This window comes from Phyllostomus discolor, chromosome 2 (genome assembly GCF_004126475.2).
Source record: "Phyllostomus discolor isolate MPI-MPIP mPhyDis1 chromosome 2, mPhyDis1.pri.v3, whole genome shotgun sequence".
Classification (NCBI taxonomy): Eukaryota; Metazoa; Chordata; class Mammalia; order Chiroptera; family Phyllostomidae; genus Phyllostomus; species Phyllostomus discolor.
This window is the reverse complement of record NC_040904.2, coordinates 203,747,442-203,757,143: the sequence shown is the minus strand read 5'-3', so window position 1 is coordinate 203,757,143 and position 9,702 is coordinate 203,747,442. Positions and strand designations below refer to the sequence as shown.

Sequence of the window (9,702 nt, the reverse complement as noted above, 5' to 3'; positions counted from 1 at the left end):
CAAGAAGAAGCCACAGCCCTTCTCTACCGGTCTCATCTCCATCCGGCCCCCAGTCGGCGTCTTTCACGGGGCGGCAAAGTGTGCTCCCGCTCCAGGTCGCCGCCCCTGCGGCCACATCACCAGGATCTGGCTTCCCCCACTCCACTCCGCCCCCACCTCCGGACACCACCCCCGCCCCAGCCCCAGCCCCAGCCTCAGCCCCGGGCGGTGGCGCGCTTGCGCCTGCGCTGGGCCACCGCGCGGGGGCGGAGCGGCCGGCCGGGAGCGAGCGGGCCGCGGGCGCTGGCTCCGGGGCTGACAGCGCGGGGCCGCGGGGCGCGAGGAGGCGCGCGAGCAGGCAGGAGGCGCGGGCCCAGGGCAGCCGCAGACGCCGCCGCCGCGGGGGCACTAGGTGAATGCTCCCATCCATTCCTCGCCCCAGGTGCCTCGGTCGGGTCTTAAGAGGCGGGATCCCCTCTCCACCCCGGCCGCCGCTGCGCTCCGTGGCAGGTGGTAATAGAAGGGAAGTCTCGGCGTTGGCCGGGGTGCTGGGTTCGCGGTCATCCCGGGTACCGGAGGGAGGCGGGGTGGGACCCCGGCTCGGGACCCTGGAGTCGGGGGGTGGGAGGGCCGGGGGAGCGGGGATCCGCCGCGCGGCGGGGTCCGCCTGAGCCGCAGTGTCCCCGCCCGGCCGGCGGGCAGCGCAACGAGGGAGTCCGGCCCGCCGCGCCTGCCCAACCTCGGACGGGAGGGCAGCGCACCCCGGCTACCGCGGTGGGCCGTCCCGGGCCAGGACTGTGGGCCAGACAGCGGGTGGTGGCTGAGTGGTGGGTGGGAGGTGACCACGGATGGAGGGGTTTCGAGGCAGGCTCGTGCACACCCCAAATCCACTGTTTCAGGGCTTGGCATTTGCTCTGAGTCACCGTGTTCTTTCATTCTTTATATATGTGGACTATATCTCGGTAAAAAAAAAAAACCAAAAAACAAAAACCAACAAAACCCAAAATGTTCATTTACAGAAAGAGGTTACATATCCGTATGTGTTAGCTGTATTACATTACATGTATATTACCCATATATGCAATCTCTTTCTGTAATTGAGCAGTGTTGAGAGATATTTCACATACTATAAAGAGTCATCCTTTTAACCGGTGGCTTTTAGTGTAGTCACAAAGTTCTGCAGTTATCACCACGACCCAGAACATTGTCATCACCCCAAAATGACACCCCGATTCCAGTAGCAGTCACTCCTAATTCCCCCCTTGCCCCACCCCTTGGCAACCACTAACTTACCATGTCTGTGTATTACCCAATTGTGGAAGTTTCATAAAAACGGAGTCATCTAACATGTGGCTTTGGGGGAGGGACTTCTTTGACATAGTGTAATATTTTCAAGGTTCATCCATGTTGGGTCATGAATTAGTACTTTAGTCTTTTTTAATGGCTGGATAATACTTCGTTTTATTGGTGTACCACTGTATCACTTTTTATTTATTTATTTTTATCCAGCCACCAGGTGATAGACTTTAAGGATGTCTCCACATTTTGGCCATTGTGCACATTTGTGGATGTTTTTACGTGGGCATGTACTTTCATTTCTCTTGGGTATACATGTATATTTAGCTTTTGAGGAACTGCCCACTTTTCCCACGTAGCGGTGCCATGTTCCATACCCACCAATTAGTGCATGAGGGTTCCAGTTTCTACACTGGAATCCTCACCGGCACTTGTTACTTATTGTCTATTGGCTAATTTTCACTCTAGCCATCCTGGGGGGGTGAAGCGTTATGGATTTGCAGTTCCCTGATGACTAATCATTTTGAGCATATTTTCCTGTGTTTATTGTCCATCTGTGCGTCTTCTTTGGAGAAATGTCTATTCAGATCTTTTGCCCTTATTTTAATTGAGTTACTTGTTTCTTTTTACTCTTGAATTATCATGTTCATTTATAGAAAAGAATAGTTTGGGGGCTAACACTGACTGATAAAGACAATCAGTGCAGTATTAAGCAACATGATGCTTCTACTGAGGAAAGATAAGTAAGAGCCACTTAAGTCTTTCAGAATAAATACCCTGTCAATTCCTGGGCATCTTCTCGCCCTTTTCTGTTTTCTAGTATTTTGAGAAAAGCTACAAAAGGTGTGTTCATGACCAGAGTTGAGAGAGAGCACACACACATATTTGGCATGTTTATATAGTCTATGCTTGCTTTGGAAAAAGGGCCGGTTATCATTTTAATTACAGAGAACTTATTTTGGGGGCTAGCCAAACAAACTAATGAAAATTAACCATCACCTATTAATTAAAATTTCACCTGCTTCTCACACGAAGTAGAAGATCCTATTTTCTGAAGTGTGTGTAGTCTTTATTATAATTACATTTACATGTGGTGGCACATAAATGTTTTTTGACGGCACTGAAGTTAAGAGCCACTTCCTCCTGAATGGATGCTGCCATGCTAATTCTGTGGTCAGTTTCCGAGTGTATGCAAATTCAGCATTAGCTTCAGGCCCTTCTTTGCAAAAACCCCTGCAAAGGCATGACAGTTGGAATGACTGGGAATTCAGGCCCATTTTTCTATTACTGTAGTATGACTGTTCAAAAGTGTTCTACCAAACCCCAGAAATGCTATATAGCAAATAAAATGAAAGATTTCCAAGTGGAAGTAATGGATAAGTAACTTATTAAAAGCGTGCGTGAAGGAGCACTTGAGACCTTGCTCCTTGCCGCTGTCTCAGTGCTCAAATAAACTCTTTTTTTTAATTTAAATTATATTTTATTGTTTATGCTATTACAGTTGTCCCCATTTCCCCCCCCCTTGACCCCCTGCACTCTCTCCTCCCACTCCCTCAGGCAATCCCCACACTGTTGTCCATGGGTCACGTATATATGTTCTTTGGCTACTATATTCCCTATGCTGTACTGCACATCCCCATGACTGATCTGTAAGGACCAATGTGCACTTCTTAAGCCCTTCACCTCAACTACCAAACTGTAACACAATGGAAACACTTCACCTCAGTAACTCCATTAGTAGAAGGTGGCTAGTAATTTCAGCATATAACTTGAGTATTATTATTTTTTGTTTTAGCCAATGGGATGATTGTCACACGTCAAAAATATAACCTATCCAACCTAGTATTGTTCCTGACTTACCCAGGGGATGCAGAAATATCTTGTAGCTACAAGCATTTCCTCCAGTTGGCCTTTTCTGCCTCCTGGAGAGGGCAGTGGGAATGACTTCGGGGACGTGATCCCTGGAAAAAGCTGGACGGAGTGGACCCATCTCCTTTATGGCAGACGTCTAGGTGTGCCTCATTATTTCTCTGAGATTGCTGTAGTTAGATATCAATGACTTTACAATAAAATACAAAATCTATCCAGTAGGGTTCAAAAGCGAGGACTGTCAGTCAGATCATTTGTCTAAGGTGAGTGGATGCAATCAGATTGCTTTTCCCTCGATCAACTGCACTGAGGAAGTGCGAGTTTTGACCTGAGTGGGTTAAGAGAGGTGAACAGTATGGGATCATGGAACGTGCTGGAGGTTTGGGTGAAACTTGCTCTAGTTCTAAATGTGTGGGTGTTGAGAAGGGGGATCTTTGGACAGCATGCAGGGTCTAGAAGATGAAAAAAGAGAAGCGTGGTCCCTGGCTGGTGGGTTTCAGTGGATTGAGTGCCAGCCCGTGAGCCAAGGGGTCCTGGGTTCAATTCCCAGTCTAGGGCACATGCCTGGGTTGCTGGCGGGTACCCAGTGGGGGGTGCGTGGGAGGCAACCACACATTGATGTTTTTCTCCCTCTCCTCTCTCCCCCATCTTAATAAATAAATAAATAATAAAATATTTAAAAAGAGAGAGAGAAGCATGGATGAGAAACAATTTAGAAAGGATGGTTGCAGGGTATAAGACAAATTCAACTTATTCAGACATTTTTGCCCAAGAAAAAAATTCTAAATAGGAAAAGTGGAAGAAACCTTCTTGTCCTGCCCATTCCATCTCCTCCAGCTTGCTCCGCCCTGCCTACTCTTCTAAGACCCAGAATCAGACTGGAATGGCTATTGTTCCTGTGGAAGGTTTCCATTGTGCTAAGTACACCCCTCTCTCTAGATTTTGGTCGCAGTGAGATCAAATTCATGAAGCCAGATAAGGATTAAAGTATTAAAATACAGTTTCATTGTCATGTCTGATAAAGCTGGATTGGAGAAATTAGCTTAGTACTCTATTCCTCCTCAGTTCGCCTCCCCACTCAGCACCACAGCACCTGGAACGCTGCATATCTCTCCTCCGGCAGGGAGGGGACGTCCCATCGCAAGGAGTTTATCTTGTAGGAGTGGGAATAGAAAGGAAAACTTTCTTCTGCCAGAGGTGTGCAAATCCGAGGAAGCCAGTGAAAGCTCAGGGGTGGGGCTTCCTGGAATGCTGACCTTTATCCCTATTTTAGCCAGTAGGTAAATCGCTTGCCCGTAGGAGGCACCACTGCAGGGGTGAAGAGAGAGAAGGTGTCGCTTCAGTCCCGCGTGCTGTTGTCTTTGCAGAGGGGGGGAGAAGCAGCTATCTGTCATCAGCTGTGCTGTGGGCAGTAGTGTTTTGTAGGCTCGCTTCAGAACTTAGTCACTGTTTATCAAATTAAAACTAAGACCGTGTTCTCCTTGGAAATAGCTAAGCAGTTTTTAAGTGGGTGAGCATTTCATTGTGTGGTTAAAGATAATTATTCAAGTCCATTTTCTTGTTTTACTGCTCCAATATATGTTCTGTCGAATGTGTAATAGGCACCAGGCTAGGCCCTCAGAATTCATCAGTGGGCAAACTTGTTCTCAGGGAGTTTGCAGCCTTGAAAGACAAGTCCAAGTCCAAGAAAGCATAGCGAAAGAGAGAAAGCGTGGAGTACTTTGGGACCCCAGGGGAGGCGGAAGTAATTAATCTAAGAGGGTCCGCGCTAAGATCACAGAGGAGAATGTGAGGTAGCCAGGTAGGTGGGGAGAGTGAGGCTGAGACAGAGTGTTTCAGGCAAAAAAGAACATGTGGAAAGGCCAAGAAGTGTGAGAGCCTTGTAAACTAGAGTAGCATTTTTCTTTACTTTTTTTTTTTTAGGTTCCACCTATAGGTGAGATTAAAGTAGCATTTTTCAAGCTGCAGGCATCAGGCACCTACCAGCAGGCTGTGAAATCAGCTGAGTGGGTCACACAGACGCTGGCTAGGCAGTGCGCTGTGTAGTCAGCAGAGGAGTCCGGCGTGACCACAGGGCAGGTGGGGATGATTATGTGATGACGTAGGATTTCATTAACCTTATTAAAGATTTGGATTTATCTTAGAGGAGATGACAAGGCATTGAAAAGGTTTAATCAGAGCCCGATACGTATTTTCCACATATTCCTTTGAATGCCTCATTTTTCAAATATCAATCTCAAATTTCTTGGTCTAGTGTTACAGGTATTCCAAAATTCGTTCCAATCTCTTTTTATCAAGAGTCATTCCACCTCTCTTGTACTGAACCCTTCCATGGCATAAAGATTCCTTGTTTGCCTGAGTGTCTTTGAACGGAAAGCTCTCTGGGAGCAGACCTTTCCTCTGCGTTGTTCACACGGACTCTCTGGTATTCAGCACAGCAGCTGGCACCCAGTGGAGACGAAGCAAATCTTTGCTGATGGAGTACAAATACCCTTAACAGGAGAACTGTTGCATAGCAGCGACACGGCCTTGATGTTGCTTTTGAAAAAAGAAAAAGGTTTTATTAGGAATTCTTTCCTTTTAGTTGAAATCGTGTGACACAGGCACATTCAATAGTTTAAAAGATAAGTTAACAAAAAGTACTCTTACATTAAGACAGTAGTAAAGACAAGGAAAAGAACATCAAACTTTTAAAAAAAGATTTTATTTATTTTTAGAGAGAAGGGAAGGGAAGGAGGGAGGGAGAGAAACATCAATGTGTGGTTGCCTCTTGTGCACTCCCTACTGGGGACCCAGCCCGCAACCCAGGAATGTGCCCTGACTGGGAATCAAACCGGCGACCCTTTGGTTTGCAGGCTGGCATTCAACCCACTGAGCCACAACAGCCAGGGCAAACATCAAACTGATTTTGGAGTGTCTCCTCCTTAGGAGTACAGAACACTCAGAGACTGGTCACGGGAGGAGGCAACCCAGCTGTCATTTATATTTTGTTTGAACAGAAAGGTATTCTCTGAGCCATCACCAAAAATTGGTTTTATAAAGATGGCTGGGGACAAAGGGAATAAATTAGATGAAAATGTATCACTTATATGAGATTAATGGAGAGGCAACAGGAACTAGATTTTGATCTTAAAAGAAGTAAAAATAGAACATCTGTACACCCCAGAGAACGTACAAATAAGAATTTAATGATGTCAGCTTGTTGCCAGAGAATGATTATACTGTCACAGTACTGTGACTTCACAGAATTAGATCGTGAAACCCATCTGTGAAGGAGAAATTCTTTCAGGGTATGGTTTTCATAAGTGGCAAGAGAAGTTATGAAAAATTCATGAAAGGTAGAGCGATTTCAATTTCTGAATCAAATTTCTTTTTAATGCATTTTTTGAGATGTGGAAACTTTGCTAATTAGTTTTGTAAATTAGGTTTTATGTATCTTAAACCCGAATGCTAGGATCAAAATTTGCTAATAGAGGATGGCTTTTAAAACTCATTAAGTTTTATATTTTTATGTTCTACAGAGTCCTATTTTAAGCTGTGCCTCATAGAGCTTAAACTGAAACTAACTTTTATAAATTCACCCTAAGGAAATAAATTCCAGATATGGGAAAATATTATGCTAGAAGATTTTCATTTTCATTGCAATGTAATGTAGTCAAGAAAATGTCCTGCTATAGGGAAGTGACTCATTTAAAATGTGGCTGGCAATCCACTTGAAGAAATTTAACTATTACAATGCTGTTTTAGAGCAATGTTTTCTTATTTCTTTTTAAATTAAAAAATAAAAAGTGCTCAGGATAAACAAAAGTTCAAATAATATAAAAATATGCAGGACTTAAAAAGTGAAAATTGTATTTCAGGTCTTTCTTTACCCTACCAAGGTAGGCCGACCCAATTCTCCTCCAGAGGCCAGTGCTCTGAGCACTTTGGTATCTGTCTTTCCAGATGTTTTTCTTTTCTTTTTTAAGGGGAGGGAGGGAGGAAGAGAGGGAGAGAAGCATCAGAGTGTGGTTGCCTCTCGCACACCCCCTACTGGGGACCTGGTGTGCAACCCAGACATGTGCCCTGACTGGGAATTGAACTGGTGACTTCTTGGTTTGCAGGCCAGCGCTCAATCCACTGAGCCGCACCAGCCAGGGCCAGACTTTTTCCTAACTCAGTGATTTTCAAGCTGTGCTCCAATGAAGAGTTTCTGGGTCTTCTCAAGTCAGGTAAGGTGGGAGCTGAGTGGGTGGACACAGGGCACTTCAACCTGTACTGCTTTCACCCGTTTCATGTATCGGGATTCACAGAAGAGTCCATGTAAACAAGCAGTTTCTCTGCATTAAAAGGAAATGTTTAAAAACAATTGGCCTAATTTAGAAAGTGAATCCCTGAGTCCCCTACTCAGGAATTCCAGATCTTCCCCGGTTTGGGGGCTTGCCCGCAAGGATCAGCGCAGACCTGTCCTCATTGTCCCAGCAGTTTCCCGCCTGGTCGCCACCATACACGTTGTTAGGATACACTCCCCCTTTGTTACTCCCTGTCTCTCCAACTCCCACTTGCTCTTTAAGGTGGAGCTCATCATTGTTCTGTGCATTCCTTTTAACATGGATTTAGTGAACACCTACACTTTGAATAACAATAAGTGGGGAATAGGCAGACTTTTGTATCAAAAGCTCTTAGACTAATAAAGGGTGACCTTCATGTGTAAGGGCAGTAAGGTATTATAAAGTTAAGGGCATTTGGGGTGTGGGTACTAATGATACAAGTGGTAACTTCCTTCTACACTTCTATGGAACTTACTCCTCCTATAAAAAGAGCATTTATGATATGGTTACATTTCTGGGTCTTTTGGTAGTATTTGCTCATTTATTAATCAGTAGATGATAATGCAGAGAGTTTACCTGTGAATTGGGGATGAGATGCATAAGAGAGTTGTTTTCATTCTTGAGCAATCAACTATGTAAAAAAAACACACTAAACTTGAATCCAGTTGACAGGATTCCAGAGTTGGCATGAGCGGAGTTGGGAGGGAGCACTGTAAGGACCTTGGTTCTGTGTTCCTGGTCCCCCGTGGTCACTGACACTGGTGTGCAGTTGTCACAACACAGAGAACCGCCTGTAGTGTCCTCCTTATCATTAGTTGTTTGGTCAGAAAGTTGTGAATTCAAGTCCTTTGTCTTTATCTTACTACCTTTGTAGCCTGGGCATATCACTCAACCTCTCGGAGCCTCAGTTTCCTAGACTGTAATGTACGGACATGGCTAGCTCCTAGAGTTTCACAAAAAGATAATATGAGACAAGTACATATAAATGGAGTCTATTCTTTTTGCTTGAAGTGGCGTCGATGTTCCGTAGAATAGGTGGTTGTTCTCCTTTCCTTTGGGTTTAAGTTTTTATATAGTTTGGAGGATTTATGGATGACTCTCTAGTTCTTTGAAGAAGTAGTGTTTGGTTGTTTGGTTTTCTGTTTTTTTTTTGGCTGAGAGTGGCTATATGGATAAGTTATTCATATTCCTGGTAAGGTAAGTGTAAATAACTTAGGAAAGTAATAGGGCCAAAGGAACATATAGTGGGGAAATAAATCTCTTTCATCATCATCCAGGGCATTCTCCTGAGACTTAAAGCAGACTGTTGCACCTATGATCAAGAAAGACGAATTAGTAGGTCGCCCCAGAGTCCAAAGGCTGGCCAGCTCTTTTGTTCATTATATCTGCCACTTTCTTCTATCTTTTAGATAACAAAGAATTAATAAAGAATTTTAATAGTAACTTCCTAGTACTCATTAAGTAGAAAAAAGAAAACTCTTGAACACTAGCATTTCTAGATTATAGGGTTCCAAAAGAACCCCAGGCAAATTCATGATGAATTCCACCTTTCTGATGCATACCTGTCTGGTTGGGTAGAGTTAGAGATGCTTCAGTTCACGATCAACCTTACAGTGTGGTTTAAAGTAGTCTGTTTTATTTGCTGATTGTAAAGATGTTATTTACATATTATATTAAAATGAAAAGATGCATCAGATATGATATTTAACTTTCACAACAGTGTCAGAGCTATTTCCTATTCCGGCTTTCATTTTCTTTTGAAATGCTGTGTTTTCCTCAAGACCTGTGTGGTTCAGTATATACAGGCACCGTTTAGTGTGTGTATACACTTTATTGCATGCAGGTAGTTTAATTATAAGTAAGATGGGTCAGTTGTATCAAATGTAAATATTAAACTTCCATTGATTTTTTTTTAATGACAAAAGTGCTTTATCATTAAGAAGAAACATTTTAATCACAGATTAGTAAAGAATGCATTTACTGATTTTCAGAAAGACAAAAATATGGAATGCTTCATGAATTTGTGTGTTGTCCTTGCTCGGACGGAGACCGTGCTAATTGCTATATCGTTCCCACTTTAGTGTTTATGCTGCTGAAGTGAGCACTCAATTGATTTTTAGAGAAAATTGGAACAAAACAGTTGATCTGAAAATTATAAGCCATGGATGAGTGCAGTACAGCCATGTATAATATTTTTTTAATTGAAAAACATCATCAGCTGGACCATATGCTTACTGACTAGAGAGAC

General features: G+C 43.8%; 1 protein-coding gene across 2 annotated transcripts in view; it reads left to right on the top strand.

Annotated features, from left to right (window-relative positions):
- The first annotated feature begins 293 nt into the window (after window positions 1-293).
- The window catches only part of SLC41A2 (solute carrier family 41 member 2), an 89,315-nt gene continuing 79,906 nt past the window's right edge, over window positions 294-9,702 (top strand). The window contains exon 1 of one of the 2 annotated variants that reach the window (XM_036019516.1): window positions 294-391. The gene's annotated coding sequence lies outside the window, so the exon portion shown is untranslated. Of the gene's footprint in view, window positions 392-7,252; window positions 7,356-9,702 lie in introns of those variants that run through there. The other variant, XM_028532871.2, reaches the window with a different exon arrangement.